This window comes from Erpetoichthys calabaricus, chromosome 11, assembly GCF_900747795.2.
Source record: "Erpetoichthys calabaricus chromosome 11, fErpCal1.3, whole genome shotgun sequence".
Classification (NCBI taxonomy): Eukaryota; Metazoa; Chordata; class Cladistia; order Polypteriformes; family Polypteridae; genus Erpetoichthys; species Erpetoichthys calabaricus.
In genome coordinates, this window is record NC_041404.2 from 60,236,275 (window position 1) to 60,260,057 (window position 23,783).

Here is a 23,783-nt window from a genome sequence, read left to right on the forward strand (position 1 = left end):
TCCCAATGCCACATAAACCAATACCCTTCTACCCTACACCAAGATATAGGCCACATGTTAAGCCTTCTAATCTCCTCAGGCTTACCTGGACTAGATGCATGGCACAGGCAGAACCTCAGAGAAGACTACCTTGTCCGATGTGTTCCTCAGCCTGGCATCTCTTTAAATTTGGATCGCAAAACTGACAGTCTACCCTTATGCATGTCATTGGTTTTAACATGGAAAATGACAACTGGATTCATCCCCGTTCTGGCCAAGAGCCTATCCACCATTCCACAGAGATCTCCCATCTATGCATCTGGAAGGTATAACACACTGCGAAACTCTCTGTCTCTGGAGAAAATCTGCACTTCAATCCCCCTAATGATTGAGTCCTCAACTACCACTACCTCTCTCTTTTCTGGGAGCTGGTTTTGAGGTGGCCCATTGGGGCTCCTCATGCCTGCCCACCAACTTGAAATCTTTAGAGACACCATCCCACTCCACAAGGATCTGAAAAGTGTTTGCCGCTTCCAATTCTGGAGTTGATGCCACCAGACAGCGTGCACTATTTAACTTGCGTCTTGTGACCGTGACCCACCTATCTCTACCTGTTTGCTATGGAATCTCCTCCCACCACTGGGGGGCACACTCTCTGTCTCTCTTAATAAAGGACACCGAGGCCAGGTCTGCCAATTCTGTACTACAATGCAGGCCATCCAACTCCTCCAGTTCAGCAACCCTGATTTCAAGGTGCCGGATCAGCTGGCAGAGGAAGCCCACAAAGAAGACCACAGACCCCTCCAAGCCATCCGCTAGAAAGTCTTTAGACATTGTCCTGGGGTCTTTTGTGACCTCTCGGATGAGTCGTCTCTGCGCTCTTGGGGTAATTTTGGTCGGCCGGCCACTCCTGGGAAGGTTCACCACTGTTCCATGTTTTTGCCATTTGTGGATAATGGCTCTCACTGTGGTTCGCTGGAGTCCCAAAGCTTTAGAAATGGCTTTATAACCTTTACCAGACTGATAGATCTCAATTACTTCTGTTATCATTTGTTCCTGAATTTCTTTGGATCTTGGCATGATGTCTAGCTTTTGAGGTGCTTTTGGTCTACTTCTCTGTGTCAGGCAGCTCCTATTTAAGTGATTTCTTGATTGTGGCAGTAATCAGGCCTGGGGGTGGCTACGGAAATTGAACTCAGGTGTGATACACCACAGTTAGGTTATTTTTTAACAAGGGGGCAATTACTTTTTCACACAGGGCCATGTAGGTTTGGATTTTTTTTCTCCCTAAATAATAAAAACCATCATTTAAAAACTGCATTTTGTGTTTACTTGTGTTATATTTGACTAATGGTTAAATGTGTTTGATGATCAGAAACATTTTGTGTGACAAACATGCAAAAGAATAAGAAATCAGGAAGGGGGCAAATAGATAGATAGATACAGTGGTGTGAAAAACTATCTGACATGTTTATTTCCAAGGCCTTTCTTAATTTGTGAATTTCCCCCTGGGATTAATAAAGTATCTCTCTATCTATCTATCTATCTATCTTAACAGTTTTGAATTTTAATTAATCGGGGGGATCAATGCCTGCAAGGTTTTTTTTTTTTTAATTTGTGTCACCTTATAAATTGAGGGCACCAGCGTGTTGGGAAACCAGTCTGAGTCTGACACACACGCCAACGAGACGAGTCAAGATGTCTGCCATGCGCCTCCTGCTGCTGTGTGTCGCCTTCATTTGCCTCTCAGGTTAGATTCCTGCTTATTCGGTTTGTGTCTTTTCCACAGTAACCTGTTTTGTGACAAACTGATAAAAGTGATTAGGAAACTTGGCTTTAAGAAGGTTTAAGTGCATTGAATTCAATGAATTTTCAAGTTCAATTCTAATTGCGTGTTCTTTTTGTGAGTTATGTTATATGGGTTGGAGACGGTGGCACAGGAGACAGAGCTGGAGGTGGCAGAGTTAAAGGTGCTAAGATTTGCACTGAGTGTGACGAGGATGGACAGGATTAGAAGTGAGGACATTATATACATCCGGCGCCGCCGAGAGTGGCAGCCTTTTCAGCAGCTCCGTGTATGACTGTATCAGTATGCTGCTGCTGGAGAATGTGAATTTCCCATTGGGATTAATAAAGTATCTATCTATCTATCTAAAGGGTCAGCTCAGGTGGACAGCTGGGAGACAAAGTCAGAGAGGCGAGATTGCGTTGGTTTGTGCAGAGGAGAGATGAGGGGTATATTAGGAGAAGGGTGCTAAGGATGGAGCTGCCAGGGAAGAGGAGAAGAGGAAGGCCTAAGAGAAGGTTAATGGATGTGGTGAGAGATGACATGCAGGTGATGGGGGTGACAGAGCAAGATGATGAGGACAGGAAGAGATGGAAGAAGATGATCCGCTGTGGCAACCCCTAACGGGAGCAGTGGAAAGAAGAAGAAGTTACAAATAATGTTTTTTCTCTCACAGGCACATGCTAAATATGCTGAATTTAGGCTTAGTTCTGCTCATAAGTTCACACAACCTTGACAGAATCTGTAAAATGTTAAAATATGAGTGATCAGACAAAGCACCATTTCTTTTATTAGAGGCAGATGTCAGGTAAAGGTTTGTACCATCAGGCAGAACACACAAATTTGCATGCAGGGAGGATACGGGATGGAAACTCTGATCTCCTAATGGTGAGGCAGCAGCACTACCGTTGTGCCACCGTTCTTTCTAGAATATATAAATAGGTAGGAAAAGGCACTATATAATACATAGAGTATATAGATAGACATGAAAAGCTTTATAGGAGAGATAGCTATTGAAAGGCACTATATGATAAATAGATAGTCATATAGCTTAGCAGACGCTTTTATCCAAAGCAACTTACAAAAGAGTTAAGTAATCGAGTAACATTAAATGAGGGTCGGTTTGTTCAGTAAGTGTAAGAGGATGGGTAACAAAAATTGATTGCCACAAGGGTAAAGATGTAATAACTCACACACTTACAATTTATAGGTTACAATTACCAAATCAATTAAATTTAAAACAAATAAACCAAGAATATAAAAATATTGCAAAGGGTTTTTTTTTTTTATAGATAGATGTCAAAGGTACTATATAATATTTTTTATTTTTAAAATATCATTATTAACTCAAAAAAAGTAATAAAAGATCATATGTTTGCATTAGAAAAGCTGTACGTCACCAGAATGTATTTTCATGATGTTAGACGATTCTTAAAGCAAATCTCCCCCCTCCTCATGCATTTTTATTTCATATTTCTTTCTAAACAAGTGTTTAAAGAATAAACATAGATCACATCTTATATATAATTTGCCAGTCTCCTCACTCACTCACTCAACTACAGTGACCAGATTTTTCTGGGGGCAACCTAGGACACCAGGCGGGGGGTCTGGGGGGGGGGCAGATAGACTTTAATAATGGAAATGACTATTTTCGTGTTTCCTGCATCTTATTCTGTACGAGTTTCTTCCATTTGAAACAATCATATTATTAAACCACAAACATATACCCATTTTCAAAGTAGGGTTCTATACCATTGTATGCTATTTTTCGTGAAATTACAGGCTAGATCTTGTCTAAAACAGTTCGTGAAAATTGACTGAAAGACACGCTTTCCTGAAGAGATAGATAGATAGATAGATAGATAGATAGATAGATAGATAGATAGATAGATAGATAGATAGATAGATAGATAGATAGATAGATAGATAGATAGATATAGATAGATAGATAGAAGATAGATACTTTATTTAATCCCAATGGGAAATTCACATTCTTCAGCAGCACATACTGATACAAAAAATAATATTAAATAAAGAATGATAATAATACAGGTGAAAAAAACAGACAATACTATGTATAATGTTAAATATTAACGTTTACCCCCCTGGTGGAATTAAAGAGTCATAGTTTGGGGGAGGAACGATCTCCTCAATCTATCTGTGGAGCAGGACAGTGACAGCAGTCTGTCGCTGAAGCTGCTCTTCTGTCTGGAGATGACATTATTTAGTGGATGCAGTGGATTCTCCATAATTGATAGGAGCCTGCTGAGCGCCCTTCGCTCTGCCACAGATGTTAAACTGTCCAGCTCCATGCCAACAATAAAGCCTGCCTTCCTCACCAGTTGTCCAGGCGTGAGGCGTCTTTCCTCTTAATGCTGCCTCCCCAGCACACCACTGCGTAGAAGAGGGCGCTCGCCACAACTGTTGATAGAACATCTGCAGCATCTTATTGCAGATGTGAAGGAAGCCAGCCTTCTAGGAAGTATAACCGGCTTTGTCCTTTCTTGCACAGCGCACAGTATTGGCAGTCCAGTCTAATTTATCATCCAGCTGCACTCCCAGATATTTATAGGTCTGCACCATCTGCACACAGTCACCTTTGATGATCACTGGGTCTATGAGGGTCTGGGCCTCCTAAAATCCACCACCACCTCCTTGGTTTTGCTGGTGTTCAGGTGTAGGTGGTTTGAGTCGGACCATTTAACAAAGTCATTGATTAGGTCCCTATACTCCTCCTCCAGCCCATTCCTGATACAGCCCACGATAGCAGTGTCATCAGCGAACTTTTGCACATGGCAGGACTCCGAGTTTATTGGAAGTCCGATGTATATAGCTGAACAGGACCGGAGAAAGTACAGTCCCTTGTGGCGCTCCTGTGTTGCTGACCACAATGTCAGACGTGCAGTTCCCAAGACGCACATACTGAGGTCTGTCTTTAAGATAGTCCACGATCCATGCCACTAGGTATGAATCTAATCCATCTCTGTCAGCTTGTCCCTAAGGAGCAGAGGTTGGATTGTGTTGAAGGCGCTAGAGAAGTCTAGAAACATAATTCTTACAGCACCACTGCCTCTGTCCAAGTGAGAGAGGGATCGGTGTAGCATATAGATGATGGCATCTTCCGCTCCCACCTTCTCCTGATATGCAAACTGCAGAGGGTCAAGGGCGTGTTGAACCTGTGGCCTAAGGTGGTGAAGCAGCAGCCTCTCCATGGTCTTCATCACATGTGATGTCAGAGCAACAGGCCGAAAGTCATTCAGCTCACTAGGACGTGATACCTTTGGGACTGGGGTGATACAAGATGTTTTCCAAAGCCTCGGGACTCTCCCCTGTTCCAGGCTCAGGTTGAAGATGCGCTGTAGAGGACCCCCCAGCTCCGATGCACAGACCTTCAGCAGTCGTGGCGATACTCCATCTGGACCGCCTGCTTTGCTGGCACGAAGTCTCCTCAGCTCTCTGCTCACTTGCGCTGTTGTTATTATGGGTGGGGATGTCTCTCCTATGCTGGTATCAGCAGAAGGATGTGTGGAGGGTGCAGTACTCCGAGGTGAGAGTGAGTGTGGGTTAGGGTGGTCAAACCTGTTAAAGAAGTTGTTCATTTGGTTTGCTCTCTTCACGTCTCTCTCAATGGTGGTACCCGCTTCGAGCTGCAGCCAGTGATGATCTTCATCCCATCCCACACTTCCTTCATGCTGTTATTCTGCAACTTCTGCTCCAGCTTTCTCCTGTACTGCTCCTTCGCCGCCCTGAGTTGGACTCGGAGTTCCTTCTGCACGCGCTTGAGCTCATGCTGATCACCGTCTTTAAAAGCCCTTTTCTTCTGATTCAAAAGGCCCTGATGTCACTTGTAATCCATGGCTTGTTGTTAGCATAGCAGCGTACTGTTCTTACTGGAACTACAATGTCCATACAGAAGTTGATGTAGTCGTAGTGCAGTCAACAACTTCCTCAATGTTCTCATTATGAGATCCCTGCAGGATATCCCAGTCTGTAGTTCCAAAAAGTTCTCTCAGAGTATTCTCAGCCTCCAGGGTCCACTTCCTGAATGATCGTGTGGTTACAGGTAGGACTCTAACTTTTGGTTTATAGTGAGGCTGAAGCTGAACCAGGTTATGATCTCCTTTCCCAAGCGCAGGCAGCGGGGTGGCGCTGTATGCGTCTTTAACGTTTGCATACAGTAAATCAATAGTCTTATTTCCCCGGGTGTTACAGTCCACATACTGGGAGAATGCAGGCAATGTTTTGTTTTGAAGAGCAAATAACAAACTCATTAGTGTACATTATATAGTATACTGTATGTTATGGACGTACCGAAACCTTACGTTGTTAATCAGGAATCGCAGTGAAAGTACAGAAGTGCCACAAATGTTTTGTGAATAATTTATTAATACTTTCTGAAATTGAACATGACACTTTTTCAATGTTTATTAAGGAAAAACAGCTTTTCAATGAGTAACTTTCATAATCATGGGACACTAATATTTCTGAGATGAGTGGATAGCTCTCAGGACATCAGGATTTTGGAATAACAGGTCATAAAACTTGTCACATGAATCACTGAAATTGCATTTCACAACCAGCATATGTTTCAATGTGTCCACTTTAAGTTGTGATTTTTCTGGTGTCCACATGTTGTTAATCAGAGAAAAGACTCTTTCAGTGGGAGCATTTGTCCCTGGAAGACATAATGCAAATTCTGCCATGAGTTTCATATTATTACATGGAACATAATGGTTGACAAAGTGCTGAAAGATTTCCATCCATCGTTTCTATATTGGTAATTCTGCTGTACCCCATTCATTAACTTTTTTCTGCAGTGACATATCTTTGGATATTGGATATCTCATCAAACAGTTCATTGTCATGTATCTTGTCAGGAAATATGTCATTCACAAACCAATGCACTTTTGAACATCTATTCATTCATTATTAATATACAAATTAATATTATCAGATTCATAACTACAAAGAAATTTACAGATAGTACAGTCTGCAGACTTGAGACTATACAGTAAAGTGTGTACAGCAGTACTTAAAGAATAAAAAGCTCAAATTAAAGTTAAAAAAAATAAACTTTGTCAGCCCTTTCAATTTTGTCGTACAAAATAAATTGTTAAGTTTAACTCTTTTAAGTTTAAGCATTAACTTCAGTGAAAATGGCTCACCTCGAACGCCGTATTGACGAGTGAATGACAGAATCAGGCATCAGCTCTTACATCAGGTTCAGAGCAGGAATAATAAGAGAATCCCTGGCTCAGAGCGTAGCATAGCCAAAACGTGTCGTATCACAAGGCACGGCCGGCCCGATACCATCAGACGATGCGTCCGCTTCCGCTTTCTCGCCTTCCGTGCGTTTCCATGCTGCAAACAATGGCCACCAGCAGGCGTCAGACTCAAAAGAACGTCGACTAACCGTCTCATGTCATGATGGGTAGAAAGTATGATTTGGAATCAGAAAGGCGGAATGGGGTCTAGGCCTCTAGGGAAAAGTACGCATTTTGTCGGAAAACGCCACAGGCCGGGACATTTCCTGATCTTTCGGGGACGCCGGGACGGGTGATCCAAAAATTGGGACTGTTTGGTCACTGTAACCCAACTCACGTCCGTCCGAAGCCGAATGTGCAATCGCCTTCTGCACAGCTGCCCAAAAAACCTTACGAGACCGACATTGCGGCAGGCGGCGGATTTACGGCCGCGAAAATTCAAAGAGAAAGGCGACTTCGACCAACATCGCTGCAGGGTCCGTCCGAAGCCGAATGCGCAGTCGCCTTCTGCGCAGCTGCCCGAAAAACCTTACGAGACCGACATCGCGGCCGCAAAAATTCAAACAGAAAGGCGACTTCAACCATCATCGTGGCAGGCGGTGGATTTACGGCCGCGAAAATGCAAAGAGAAAGGCGACTTCGATTAAAGCTCTAGAGGCCTGAAAGGCGATTTCGACTACAGCTCCAGGCCTAATTACGCATTCATTGAATACACCTATATCAGGTTTGTGGTGCTTATACTTATTACTTACTATTCCACTCGTGCCCATTTCATCTTATGTTGTCGAAACGGGCTCTTGTCTAGTAGATAGATAAAAGGCACTACAAGACAGAGAACAACAACAACATTTATTTTTATAGCACATTATCATACAAATGATGGAGCTCAAAGTGCTTTATATGACGAAGAAAAGAGAAAAAAGACAAAGTAAATAATTAAAAAAGCCGACGCCCGCCGTAGCATATGGCGGTGTAAGAATAGGAACGGAAAACGGTGAGAAAGGAATTGCAGAAATCAAGAAGAAATAAATAATTCTTGAAAGACGCAGTTGAGAATAGATGTTTGCCATGTATTGATAGTACTCCTGACTTGTTGTGGTAACTCGACTTGCGTTGGAAAGAACAACAGGAAGAACGTCTCCAAATCTGTCCCAATGTGATGCAACGAAATCTACTGCCCTATGTCGTAGTGAGAGTGCATTGCCTTCGTCAACCGTTTGTGTCAAGAAATAACCCACTGATAGGAACAGGCAGTTGTACAAAAACCCGTCGACAGAGAAGATACTGTCATTCATTTTATAACAAAGGCTTAGGAAACAACCGTCGCAGTATAACAAAAATACAAAGGAGCGAAACCAATGGCAATGGTCGACAGAGTACCTTTCTGTAGCAGGCTATAGAAAAGACTCCCAGGCGCACAAATGGCTGAAGTGAAAGGTCACGCGGTCAGGCTAGATATAGGGCGGTGATGTGACACCAATGGGGTCATGAGAGAGGAGTGGGGAACTTGGTAGTCCAAAGGAGGAATAGAAATCGAGAAAAGCGGCATGGGGTGTATGGGAGACCTCAGGCAGCGTGGAGACGGGTTTGGAAGAGCAGGAATAGGAATCGAGAAATGCTGTGTCGGCTGCGTGTGGGCGGGACCGCTTTTGAACAGGAAGCAGGACGAACCAGAAGAGAAATATATAAGAGATTAGGGAACACTAATTAACATAGAATAAAAGTAAGTGTCCAATGGCCAGGGAGGACAGAAAACACAAAAAAAAACCACCAGAGGGCTGGAGAAAAAAAATAAAATCTGCAGGGGTTCCAGGCCACAAGACCACCCAGACTCCTCTAGGCATTCTACCTACCCATCCATCCATTATCCAACCTGCTATATCCTAACTAAAGGGTTACGGGTGTCTGCTGGAGCCAATCCAGGCCAACACAGGGCGCAAGGCAGGAAGCAGACCCCGGGCAGGGCGCCAGCCCACTGCAGGCATTCTACCTAACATAAATGATATAGAGACAGATAGATGTGAAAGGCACCATCTAATGGACAGATAGGCAGATTTGAAAGGCAATGTTCCATGGAGATAGAGATAGGTGTGAATTGCACTATACTGTATAATACACAGAAAGATAGATATAACCTTTTTTTTTTATCCCTGAAGAAAAATTAAATAAGAAGATATCAAGACGTTATTAAGAGGGTCCATCCACCTGTCTATTTTCTGACTGACTCACGGCCACATGGAGCCACTACATTCTTGGAGACAAGTGTGTTGAAGCCATGGTGGAGGGTGTGCAAGTTCACTGCAGAATACATTTACGCACACACCAGTCAGTTTTCCAGATGTCTTAAAGATATAAACTCATCTTTGAGATGACAAGCAAACCCACACAGACATTGGGGGGGGGGGGGGATGTTCAATGTGGGGTTCCTCTGGACATGGCTTCTAGGTGGCACCGCCCCACCTTGCCACTGATGGAATTACGCATCCTTGCCTTTTTATTTTGCTGACCGTCTTGTCTAGTTGCACAACTGCTTCTGCGTTTCTTCAACCAGCTCTCCGGGAGGGAATGTCAACACAAGGATTGGTGGAGAGGAGCTCATCAAGAAGTTTGTGCATTTATAGTCCATCAGTGTAGCCATTAGCTCACAGCACCACATGCTGTATATGATGATGGCATTGACAGATGTTTTCTGTATAATGTAATACGTGATACGTTGATAGATTCTTACTAATAAATCCTCCCAAATGCTTAGTTATGAAAATGAACAAAGATTTGTTTTTATTAGATGTTTCAGGGAGCATTCAATGACACGTTTTGCCATCTTTTCTTCCACAGTCTTGACATGCCAAGCAGGCGTAGCCCTTACCCTTACCTCCTCAGGTTCTCTTCTTCCCAACGCCTGGCTGTGCTCATCCACCTAACCTTCTGCTCTCTATCTCCGTAGCCTGACTGTAACAGAAGATGGGGTTATTATATGTGCTCAGATCTCGACGAACATGTATGTGCCAGCAGTGGCAAGACCTACGGCAGCAGGTGCTCATTCTGTGCAAACAAAGAGTAAGTGGCAAGTGCTTTTCAACCCGCCTGAGTGGTCAGACATTACTGTTTTAGAAAGTTAACTTGAATGTATAAGGAATCAACTGTAGCGAGATCCTCTAATTACAATGTGAGGACCCCAATACACACAAGAACCTCCTAACCCTTAGTTAAGAGTTCAATTCTAATATGTTTGGAAACGGACAGAACCGGAGTCCTAATCTGATACCCTTTGCTGACAGTATCCTTTATAAACAGAAAAAATAAAAATCCAGACCAAATAAACCCAATTGAACAAACAGTGAATATATTATAAAAATCCAAAGAATCACGTACATATTTACCTTTAGACTATCATACATGAAATAAACTGAATAAATAAACAAAATGTTGATTTAAAAGGGTACACCAATGAAGCACCACTTCTATAATGAAATGTACTCGCGCAGAAAACAACAAAATATACCTACTTATAGACACTGTAAATAAGAGACAAGACAAGCATAAAGGGTTGGGGTTTCCAGCCCAGTATACTGTCAACATTGCAACTCAAAAGAATTATACGCGCAAACATGCGTCCAACCAAGAACATCATCCCTTCGCAGAGGGGAACATAAATAAGGTGGGACCGGAAGCTGGTGACTGGAATGCTAGGAGGAACCGAGGTGTTTTATGGGTAGATGATGTCATCAAGTCAGGCCAGAGGAAGGGGTGGAAATGCGGAAGTGGCTACGGGTGGATTAAATGGCGTCCTGAGAACGCTTAAGGCAGCGCTGTGTCTGGCTTTCTGCGGGAACAAGAGAAAGAAAGGTTAGTGCCCCGTCTCCATCCCCTGGCAGACTGTTGTACGCTGCTCATCGGGTCTTTCCGCGGCCCCCTAGACGCGCGTGCGTGACAACACAGTCATGTCAGCCTCTCACTAAAAGTCTCCCAACTCTCTCTGTAAACGTCTCAAATCCTCTTTCTTTAGTCGAGTCTTACAAGTCATCAGACTCCGGTATGGAGAAGTGTCAGGCTGCTGTGTATGCCGGTGGTCCGCAGTGCGCTTCTGCTGTTAATCCTTTAATTGTTCCCTTTTCTGATTCTTCTCTCTGTGTTTGTGCTCGCTGTGTCTGTCTGCACGGGCATCAAGAACTTTCCGTCTGTAAGAGACCCCCTTTTACAGGGCGGTTAGACGAGGGTGAGATCAGAGGGGGCTTGCTGTTGTCACATGACACGGCTTTAAACTGGAGGGGATGTCAAAGTTGGCCACTGCTGTTAGTGATCTCATCACCTAAGAATGTCATGTTAAGACCATGTCACATTACAAGATATTTTCAGCTATTTTCAGTTGTAAGCATCATTTACATAATGTCATTGAGGTGAGGGACTGTCACAGTGCAGTCCTGTGATCAGCAGTCATGTCATCTGACATTCCCAGTTTCTCAGTCCAGCCAGTTTGTGACTCTTTGCCTCCAGCAGGTTATATGGCTTTGAATTGTAGGGGCGGAGCCTGTGTGCAGTAACAATGACAGCCAATGAGTGACCAGCAGGAAGTACAACCCAGTGGCATCCCCAGTTTGACATCCCCAGTGATTTCTAGTTGTATAATCTGATATACTCAGACAAAGAGATCGGCCACCAGATTAGCAACAGCAGTTAGCAGTTTTGACTTCCCCTCTAACTAGAAGGCGCATGATGTGACATTGGCTTAAAATGACATGCCTTACCTTTTCTAGTCATATAAACTGGTGAACTCGGCCAATAAGATCAGCAGCCCCAGACATCAATTGTGATGTCCTCTCTGAGTAGAAGTCGTGTGATGTCACATGCCCAGTGAGTGCTAGTCGTATAAAGCAAGTGGACATACTCAGCCAATGAGGACAGCAACTGTAATGGGAAAGATGGATGTCTGTTCTAACTGGAATGTGGTAAAATGTGATGTTGGCTTCATATGACATGTCCTGCAATTCCCAGTGTTATAAACTCGTATGCTCAGTTGATGAGTTTAGCAACCTCAGGGTTAACATCCTCTCTGAGTAAAAGTCGTGTAATGTCACATGCCCTGTCATAAACAGTAAATGGACATCCTCAGGTGATGAGATTAGCAACTGTAGTTGTCAAGTGTGACATCTCCTCTGAAGAGCAGTAATGTGACGTCGGTTTAAGACTGTCACCTTCAGTGTGGCTGACATTATCTGTGTGTGACTTTGTTCAACATCAGCGACTGACATCTGTGGACAAAAGTGCAAACTCCTTCACCTGCAGGTCTGTGTGTTAAGTTGAGACCAGCAGATCTCACTGAGTGGGCCACGAAGGCCTTCAGGTGAGCAGTGTGGGGGTCTCAAGGTCAGGCAGGTGTTTGAGGTGAAGAAGATAAAACTTCAGGTAATTCTACTCAGTAATGATGGCACCTCAGAGTGCGTGTTGATTGGCACACACGTGTCACATTGTCACTGAACTCTGTCCTCGTCACAACACACGTCACACAAGAGCAGCTGGCCTTCACATTGCTGAGGATGACTGTGATATTTTAATTTATTCTTTTTCTCTATTTTTGAACCCCTGTTCTCCTTCATCCTAACCTTCTAATTCACAGATGTTCCCCACCTAACTTTTATATTCGTCAGACCATCTTGAGGCCCCTTTCAGCTACTTCCATATTTCCACAAAGTGTCACAGATGACGGTCAGAAGATCTGTGATTGGGAGTGCACTGGCAGGTTTCGGACTTTTATATAGCGCCTTTTCAGTGATTGAAGTGAAGGAGCCTGCAGGGAGAACACACGGCCTTCCTTTTTTTACACTCACATCACAAGCAGGTCATGTAATTGGCATGGTGGTCCGGCATGCCAGGTGTGTTTGGGGTCATCTGAACTTTTTAATAATTATTAGTCACATCTGTCCTCGTTCATCATGAGTGTACAATATCAGCCAGCACTTATTTGACATAACGAGATAGAAAAAGTTCAGGTATTCAATAATATTCTACATATTGTAGGCAATTTGTTCCTTTTATTAACTAAGCCGTCGTGCTAAGTGGGCAATGGTCACCTGATCCAGGACCACCACAGGTGTTGCCATCCCATACCTGCCTCAGGTGTGCAGGTGGAGCTGAGCGCGGCTCTTAAAGTCTCCTGTGACTGGAATGAAGGAAGCATCGCGGAGTGGACATCTTGGCTCACTGCTTTAATTCTCCACGTGTTTCCTTTGCAGATTTTTGAAACTTCCAATCACAGTTGTAAAATATGGAGATTGTTGAATCCCTGGAGGTCTGCTGATCTTCTCTCTACTTTGAACTTCACAAGTCCCCTTTGCCCCACTGCTGACTCCTACAGCCTTTCAAATCTGAAATAAACATTTACTTCTGGCATGAAATCTGGTCTCAGCCTCATTTTTATTGTGTTTGTGTTTATCTCATATGACATGCACAGTGACTTCTGAATCATGGCTGCATACCGCAGTTCTTTCCTGACTTCCACATTGTAAGGCCTGGCAGGTGTGACGGCTCTTTCTAGTGACACTGCTGGACTCTGTGCCTGCCACAGGAGGATTTCATAAATGTCATTTCTGCACAGAGCCTTTCTTTTCTAGGTGGCCTAACAGACACTGTGGCTCCCTGGATGACAAAGGGTGTCATTGACGAAGACTAGATTTACTACGTTATCATTTTATATAGTGCCTTCCATCATGAACACGTGATTATTTTTCTCTTTTGTGAGCCATGGCAAGTTCAGTGACTCACTCAGCTCACAGAGTGTCACTTTTGGTGACTGAATGTGCCACTTTATCACCTTATTTAGTGTCTTTGGTTATACAGTGCCTTGTTATTGGTGTTTTTGATAGATAGATAGATAGATCTGGAGGGCTGGCTGTTTCTGTCTCTCTCTCTCTCTCTATATATTGTAAAGAAAAACAAAGACCGCTGTAAAGGTTTGGGGTTTTTAGGCCCCGTATACTGCAAAGTAAAAGGTTTTTTTGTCAGTAGAATCCAGTACAGACAAGCAACAAACAAAATGGCTGGTGGACAATTTATAGTGACGGACAGGAAGTGATGAAATTGATAGGGATGTCGTGATGGTAAATGGGTAATTGATGTCATCGGGAAGGGACCAAAGGTAAGAAAGGAATCCGGAAGTGGGTGTGTGTAATGGTCTTCCGGGTACAGTTATGGTGGCAGTGCTTCATTCTTTCTGGAGAAATAAAAAGAGAGGTTATCACCCTGCCATTGTCCCCTGGCACAACTCGTCACAGTGCCCGTCGGGTCCTTAAGCCGCTCCCCATGCGCTCGTGCATGACAATATATATATTGTGGAAACCCTAACCCAACATACGTTTATTTTCCATACTATTATTTACAGTGAAGCACACAATCCCAAAGAAGCCCCAAAGTCCAGGCCTTTCTCACAGTCACTGCCTCACACTTCAGGCCGCCTCCTTTCCTCCTTCAACACTTCGTCCTTCTACCACCCGACTCCAGCCAACGAACGGAGGGAGACGGCCCCTTTCATAATCACCTGGATGTGCTCCAGGTGCTTCCCGACAACCTTCCACCAGCACTCCCCAGTGTGGCGGAAGTGCCTGCTGCGTACCCGGAAGCACTCCGGGTGTCCCCAATCCTCTTCCCCCCAGCACTTCCAGGTGTGGCAGAAGTGCTGCGGTCCAGGGCTCCATAGGCATTGGGGGGCCCCCTGGCGGTGACCATTGGCCCCTACAGGGTTGAGCTTCAAAGCTCTGTACCCATGGTCCCCATAGCCACCAGGGCGGTCGCCCCCACGTGGTATGGGGGAGGCGTAAGCCCGCCTTCGGTCCTTCGGGGCATCCCAGCTGGGTCGCCCCCCCAGCCACCTGTGACAATATATATATTGTATATATATATATATATATATATATATAAAATCCAACGTCTGTCTGTCTGTATATACAGTATGTATGTCTGTCCAATTTTAACGAGAGAACTACTTAACGGATTTAGATTGTTTTTTTTGTTCTATAATTTGCTTGCGGTACCGATTTATTTTGCATAAATCCAAGACAGAGGCCACCCCACCTCACTCACACGCCAGCCTCGGGGGCATTCCTTACCTCTGCTTAGCTAGCAAACAAGAGAACTTCTTCACGGATTTAGATCGGGTTTTTTTCAATAATTTGCTATGAACATTCTGGTTGATTCTGCGACTTCCCTCGTTGCGCTAAGAATCAGAGTTTGCTTGCAGAAGCCGAGACAGAGGCTGCGGGCCGAGGAGAGGGAGAAGCATGACGTCAGAAGTGAAGAGCCTTCTCTTCTTCTGGGTCAAACACCACATAATCTGTCTTCAAGGTAAACATTAACATTTAACATTATACAAAGTTATTGTCTGTTTTTCACCTGCATTATTATCAATCTTTAATATTGTTATTGTATCAGTATGCTGCTGCTGGAGAATGTGAATTTCCCCTTGGGATTAATAAAGTATCTATCTATCTATCTATCTATCTATCTTCAAGTAGCCCGGAAGTACTATTGGCTTCCGTCCTCGTGACTCCGAAGTACTTCCAGGTTATAAGAAGAGTCCCCAGGTTCTTTATGAGCTCCCCCTGGCAGCACCCACGGCACCCAACAGGGCTGAGGAAATGGACTCCATTTCCCAGGATGCCCAGAGGGAATCTGGGGTACAGCTACCGTCCAGAGGAGCTGCCACCTAGCGTCCCGGGGGAGGCAGTGTCCTTAAAAGGCTGCCTTCCTCCATTCTTCTCGTTCAGGGCCGTCCTGGCCAGATTGAGCTGCCAGCCGTCTATCACACTATCTATCCATTTTATATAGTGCCTTTTATATCTACCTGTCTGTGTATCTGGTATTGAGTTATCACAACACATCAGCATATGTCTTTTTAAAATTTTTTGTAATATTGATGATACCAATTGTTGTGATGCAAGATTTTACATATAACTTGATAAATATTTTGTATGTCTTTATTTGTAATTTAGGCAAAACAATGCAATTTAGTGTTAGTGAAGGTAACATACCAATACTCCCATCTTAGTCAGCTTGTCCCTAAGGAGCAGAGGTTGTACAGTAACTACAAGTCTGTGTGCCGCCTGAACTACAGATCACCATTTAATCAGGTTGTATGGTTGCCAATATTCAAATGTACTTTGCATTTTGTTATTATTTATGAATATTATCAGTAATACATTATTTTATGTGTAACTTAACTACTGCTTGTCTTTTTACTACATCTAATTGCCTATAGATATAGAAGGGAAGGTGGGGATAAGTTATATACAATAATACATTATAAACAGTGGTAAGTCTGTGAGATTTCATTCTAAGGCTACATATTAATAACACAATAGGGGAAAGTAGAGCAATATATATTAATCTACCAAGATAAAACACCAATATAAACATAAAACTCTAATATATGTACATTTATTCTTAACAGAAGTTGCCAGTTCCAGTTCAGGTTAATCCTAGTCAGCAGTCCATTCACAATTCTCCATCAACATGCAAACACAAAACCTCTGCAACCCCCAAACCACTTTTCAATGTACTCCTATCATTGATGAGTTTATAATACACAGATTCAATTTTCAATCTGCTTCTAAATAGCATTTCAAACGTTCGTACTTTGTCAGTTGTAAAAGTGCTTTTAATTGTATTTCTTCTAGGTTTTAACATAATTTTTAAGTTTTTAAAAATTATCTGAATATCTTTTATATTGTTCCCTTTATGTTTATTTGAATATTATTTAACAACTTTCACATATGCATACTGTATATATTATATATCACCTTCCAAATCCACCTATGTTATATGTAGTGTGTTTTATACCTGCTTATCAGTATCTTATATATAATTTGCCAGTCTCCTCACTCACTGACTCACTCACTCACGTCCATCCGAAGCCGAATGCGCAATCGCCTTCTGCGCAGCTGCCCGAAAAACCTTATGAGACCGACATCGCGGCAGGCGGCGGATTTATGGCCGCGAAAATTCAAAGAGAAAGGCGACTTCGACCATCGTCGCGGCAGGCGGCAGATTTACGGCCGCGAAAATGCAAAGAGAAAGGCGACTTCAATTAAAGCTCTAGAGGCCTGAAAGGCGATTTCGACTACAGCTCCCGGCCTAATTACACATTCATTCAATACACCTATATCAGGTTTGTGGTGCTCATACTTATTATTTACTATTCCACTCGTGCCCATTTCATCTTACGTTGTCGAAACGGGCTCTTTGTCTAGTAATATCATAATTATGCTCTGCTACATACAACTCCAACTCACTTGTTTTATTTTTGATACCTCTAGCATAAAGGCAAGCTGTTTTTAATGGGTTACCCATTTTAACTTTTACATTTAAATTGGGTTAGAATTAACATCAACATGCTTTTTTATTTTTACACTACTGTTTGTTCCTCCATGTACAGTTCTAAACCTGGCCTGTCCTAAACGTCCTGCCTGCCCACACAACCCCATTCTCTAGTTTACATAGTCCTCATGAACCTGTACCCTTCTACCGTACACCAAGATTTGAACCACAGGTTTAGCTTTCTGAAATCCTCTTTCTTACCTGGACTGGTGTGTGGCACAAACAGAGCTACAGAAAAGACTACCTTGTCAGTTCTGCTCCTCAGCCTGGCACCTAACTCTTTAAATTTGGATCACAAAACTGATAGACTACCCTTATGTATGTCATTGTTCCAACAATGGCCAACAGCCTATCCACCCTTCCATGGATATCACTCACCTATGCACCTGGAAGGTAACATACCATGCGAGACGTCTCTAGAGCAAACCTGCACTTCAATCACCCTAATGGTTGAGTCCCCAACTATCACTACCTCTCTCTTTTTGGGTACTGGTCTTGAGGTGGCCTACTGGGGCTCCTCATACCTACCCACCACCTCAGAATCTTCACAGATGCCGTCCAGCTCCACGAGGACCTGAAAAATTTTTGACACTTCCAACCCTGGGGCTGATGCCACCAGACAGTGTGCACCCTTTACCTTGCGCCTAGTGACCCACCAATCTCTACCTGTCTAGTTTGGAATCTCATCCCGTGCTACCATTGGGGCACTCTCTGTCTCTCTCTCTAAAGGACACCCTGGCCAGGTCCACCAATTCTCTATCACAACTCAGGCCATCCAACTCCTCCTAAAGTTCAGCAACCCTGATTTCGAAGTGCTAGATCAGTTGGCATCTCCTGCAGATGAAACCCTCATAGAAGACTACAGACTCCTCCAAACCATCCTCTAGATCAGGGGTTGGCAACCTTTCAGTGGTTTTGTGCCGAAACTATGTTACAATGTTATTCCTCGTGCCGACATAATTCTACCAGTTTTATTATATATAGTATCAAAATTAATCCGGTTATAATGGGATTCAAACAGTATTTACTTTTGAAGCCCATTATAACTGGATCTTATATTATTGCTCATTCAATATTTCCATAGAAAAGAATTTGTCAAATTTTTTTATAACTACATTCGGTGGCTTTATTTTTGGTTCCAATTATTTGACTAAAATAAGTAGTTTGTTTCTTAAAGCCAGAAACAGCCATTTTTATAGCTTCACTTTTCTCAGAGTTTTAAAACGTGGACTGATGTTTAGTTTGATAAGGTCTTTGTACACTTGACATACGACACTTTCACAGCCTAACGCACACACAGCATGATCCTTTTGTTGTACAAATCTATATTCATAGAGTCTTGAAAAGAGCGAACATCAAGTGTTTGTCTTTTATGAGTCATTTTAGGGCAGTATCTAATATATAAAGCAGAGTCAATGTATGTGTGTATGTATGTTTGTTAGTCTGACATACAAATCTGCACCGGGCGTACGATCGCCACCAAACTGGGCATGGGGATCCTTTCTGACCAGGAGGAGGTCATGGGGTATGTTTGGTTGGGAAAAATGTTCGTGGTGAAGCGCAGGGCACCTTTGCACCGACACAATGTTCAGGCACACATCCCCATACTTATCATCGACAAGATGGCCGTACGTTACAACAGACGTTAATGGCAGCGCCATCTAGTGGCACGTTTGATCCCTGTGCGTCGCTCTTTACCAATGTTTCTTTAAATTGCCAGGAGATGGCGGAAGTGTCCAAGTATGAGAAGGCCGACTACTTTTATCGGGTGAAGGGAACTGTCATATGGATGTAAAACGTGAACGACCCAGTGCGCGTGACTGGCTTTTCATATTTGTGATGCTATTTGGAAGCTTTCCGACTCACAGTACGATTTCAGTCTTGGTCTTTCTGACTGACTGGTGCTATTTGTTCGCTTTCCGACATATCTATATTACTAAACCATAGTTAATTTATGCACGGCGGATGCGGCGGACGCACCGAAGCACATGCGCACTGCGGCGTGGTGCCCCAGAGTCAAACGCAGCGGCTTCCCAGAGTCAGTAGGTGGCGCCCAAACAACACAACCTGTAAACTACGACCTGTAAACGAGCCTGTATGGATATAAACAATGAACGAAGGCGCCCACACAAAGAAACCGCTTTAGTTCAAATAGGGTTATTGAATTAAATGGAAACTTTACCATGCCTACGACCTGTGAACTAAACTTGAGGTGAAGCATGCACGCCAGGTTGTACAGCCACCTGGACGTGACCGCCCACACCACCGCATATACGACAACACAGCCATAAAAAAAACAAACACGCGACTGCATGAAGAAAACCAACAACAGAAGCGCGTTGAAATGAACTGTCCCAGAACGCACCCACCCTCCATGATATTCCATCACGCAGCGGCTTCCCACCGAGGCGCATACGTTCTGCGCCGTGGCGCACGCCCCAGAGTCAAACGCAGCGGCTTCCCAGACTCCGTGGCTGGCACACGAACACCACAACCTGCACACTAAACTTGCTGTGCTCCACTCTGACGGCCGTCGGTGTCAGCAAAGGCAACGGAATCACGTCTCCACAAAGCGAGACCGCTTTAGTACAGATATGCTTATTTAATTAAATGACATTTCCCCAGGCGCACCCACCCTCCATGATGTGTCATCCATCCAAATATCGGACGGAACCGAAACTGATTGCCATTCTTGGATTTACGATTCTCTAGAGAATCGCTGGCTTACTTGTTGTAAATAACATACGTTCATCTCACTTTGGTGCTTATTCCGTACGTAATACCATTTAACACATTATAATTGTCCTGCCTTTCGCTAATATACCCATGCCACCGAAAAAAAGACAAAAAATTAGAAAGTCCACTTCTGATGCCAGAAAAAAAGTCTATTTCAAGGGCGTCTGAAACACTGCGCAAGATGTGAAGATGTTTTCATACTAAGAATTCCGCTGAGTCCGAATGATTTACCCTTTGATTTCAAATGGCTACAGTTTCATGTTCATTTGGCTTTTGCTATGTCAATTACTAAGGCTCAAGGGCAATCACTGCAAGTTAAAGGCATCAATTTGGAAAATACATCCTTTTCACACAGACATCTCTATGTACCATGTTCTACAGTGGGCAAACCTCAGAATTTGTTAATGTTCACACCACAAGGCAAAACAAAAAATGTAGTATACCTAAAGACTCTGGAATGAGCACTTACTGTACATTACCTATTACAATAAAATGTCAATCAGAAAACTGTCTGTTCTATTTCTATGTTCTGTTTCTTTCATTTGGGAAATTCACCGTTTATAGATTCCCGGGCAACGCCGGGTACTCCTGCTGGTATTACATAATAATAACAAGGTTTGTTTTAACGTATCACGGCCGGCACTGAACACATCGTTCCCTTTACATGTGAGTCACGTGCACAAAACGTAGGTGAGGGCGCTGATACATGCGCTGTAATTAAAATACATATTTTTTTTTTTTTTTTACTATATTGCCATTGAAAATCGCTCCGCGTGCCACGTTTTTTAAGTTGCTGACCCCTGCTCTAGACATCCAACAGCACTAAGATTGCACTGGCCCCATTATAAAAAATTAACTTTGGGTTACTAAAACTGCTCAACTTCATAGTTAAAAAAAACAACAAAATTAAATGATTTGGTTCTTATAGGCTTCCCGGGTCCTCCCTGCGTGGAGTTTGCATGTTCTCCCCGTGTCTGCGTGGGTTTCCTCCGGGCGCTCCGGTTTCCTCCCACAGTCCAAAGACATGCAGGTTAGGTGGATTGGCGATCCTAAATTGGCCCTAGTGTGTGCTTGGTGTGTGGGTGTGTTTGTGTGCGTCCTGCGGTGGGTTGGCACCCTGCCCGGGATTGTTTCCTGCCTTGTGCCCTGTGTTGGCTGGGATTGGCTCCAGTAGAGCCCTGTGGCCCTGTGTTAAGATATAGTGGGTTGGAAAATGGATGGATAGATAAATGCGATATATAGTATATATAAATAGATAATATATATAGAATATATAAATAGTACATAGTATATACTGTATTCTGAGGTGGGTTGGCACCCTGCCCGGGATTGGTTCCTGCCTTGTGCCCTGTGTTGGCTGGGATTGGCTCCAGCAGACCCCTGTGACCCTGTGTTCGGATTCAGCGGGCTGGAAAATGGATGGATGGTTCTTATAGTTCTCATTCACACAAATCACCAAATCCCCTCCTGCTTTTTTACACTCCATCTGATCATACCAGATGTGACCAGTCCTTCATTTTGTTAATGTCATCTGCTATAGGAGGTTTTAAGTCAGTACTCGAAGTCACCGTAATTCATTATTAGATGTCAAAGTTCTTTCAACTTAAAAAGTGATTGAACTTTCCGACCAATATTTAAATCTTTTCCAATTTACTTTTATCCTCTCTTCAGATCTCCAAATTTGTCATCCTTGGATGAGCTGTTGCCCCAATAAGGTGTGAGATAGCTCCCTTGTCAGTAGTAGTGATTGCAGTGCTAGCAAATTAGTACACAGTGAGGAACATAAGTATTTGAACACCCTGCGATTTTGCAAGTTCTCCCAGTTAGAAATCATGGAGGGGTCTGAAATTCCCATTGTAGGTTCATTCCCACTGTGAGAGACAGAATGTAAAAAAAAAATTCAGGAAATCCCATTGTATGATTTGTACAGAATTTATTTGTATTGCACTGCTGCACATAAGTATTTGAACACCTGAGAAAATCAGTGTTAATATTTGGTACAGAAGCCTTTGTTTGCAATTAACGTTTCCCGTAGTTCTTGACCAGGTTTTGCACACACTGCAACAGGGATTTTGGCCCACTCTTCCACACAGATCTCCTCTAGATCTGTCAGGTTACGGGGCTGGCACTGAGCAACACGGAGTTTCAGCTCCCTCCAAAGATTTTCGATTGGATTTAGGTCTGGAGACTGGCTAGGCCACTCCAGAACCTTGATATGCTTCTTACGGAGCCACTCCTTGGTTATCCTGGCTGTGTGCTTCAGGTCATTGTCATGTTGGAAGACCCAGCCACGACCCATCTTCAGTGCTCTGACTGAGGGAAGGAGGTTGTTGCTCAAAATCTCACAATACATGGCCCCATTCATCCTCTCCTTAATACAGTGCAGTCGTCCTGTCCCCTTCGCAGAAAAGCACCCCCAAAGCATGATGTTTCCACCCCCATGCTTCACAGTAGGGATGATGTTCTTGGGATGCAACTCCTCCTTCTTTTTCCTCCAAACACGGTGAGTGAAGTTTAGACCAAAAAGTTCTATTTTGGTCTCATCTGACCACATGACTTTCTCCCATGCCTCCTCTGGATCATCCAGATGGTCACTGGCAAACTTCAGACGGGTCTGGACATGGGATGACTTGAGCAGGGGAACCTTCCTTGCAATGCGTGATTTGAAACCATGACGGCATAGTGTTCTACCGACAGTGACCTTTGAAACTGTGGTCCCAGCTCTCTTCATGTCATTGACCAGCTCCTCCCGTGTAGTTCTGGGCTGATTCCTCACCTTTCTTATCATCTGTGATACCCCATGAGGTGAGATCTTGCATGGAGCCCCAGTCCGAGGGAGACTGACAGTCGTCTTTAGCCTCTTCCATTTTCTGACAATTGCTCCAACAGTTGATCTATTTTCACCAAGCTGCTTGGCAATTGCCCCGTAGCCCTTTCCAGCCTTGTGGAGGTCCACAATTTTGTCTCTGGTGTCTTTTGACAGCTCTGTGGTCTTGCCCATGGTAGTAGTTGGGAGTCTGACTGACTGTGGGGTGGACAGGTGTCTTTAAAGAGCTCAGACAGGTGCTACTAATTAAGATTACTAAGAGGAGTAGAGGTGGACTTCTTAAAGGCAGAGTAACAGGTCTTTGAGAGCCAGAATTCTTGCTGATTGCCAGGTGTTCAAATACTTATGTGCAGCAGTGCAATACAAATAAATTCTGTACAAATCATACGATGGGATTTCCTGAATTTTTTTTTTACATTCTGTCTCTCACAGTGGGAATGTCACCTACAATGTGAATTTCAGACCCCTCCATGATTTCTAAGTGGGAGAACTTGCAAAATCGCAGGGTGTTCAAATACGTATGTTCCTCACTGTAAGAATATTTAATACATCTCACTTAAGACATTTCAAAATCTCTTACCTTCACAGATGTATGGTACCTTTCAGATGTGGTATGTTCACCCAATGATGTCTTTCAAGTTCACATCTGTTTCTCAGTTGAGAAGGGCTAAAGCTCAAGTAGATATTAGAAAAGGGGCAAATACTTTTTCACAGCACGGTGAATGTGTCACTTCACCTGCCAGGGCTCACTTTGTAGCATTATGCAAAGAGTACTGTAGAGCTGACTTTCGATTTGGATAAAAGTGCCAACACAATAAATAAATGT

The 23,783-nt window shown here is 43.5% G+C and overlaps 1 protein-coding gene and 1 long non-coding RNA gene across 6 annotated transcripts in view; one reads left to right on the plus strand and one right to left on the minus strand.

The window, feature by feature from the left end:
• The window catches only part of LOC114660439 (serine protease inhibitor Kazal-type 1-like), an 821,621-nt gene that overhangs the window by 781,575 nt on the left and 16,263 nt on the right, over positions 1–23,783 (minus strand). The window lies entirely within an intron of this gene.
• On the plus strand, positions 1,647–13,421 carry LOC127529692 (uncharacterized). The gene is made up of 3 exons (XR_007936312.1): positions 1,647–1,729; positions 9,865–10,086; positions 13,260–13,421. It is a non-coding gene; the product is annotated as an uncharacterized LOC127529692 (long non-coding RNA).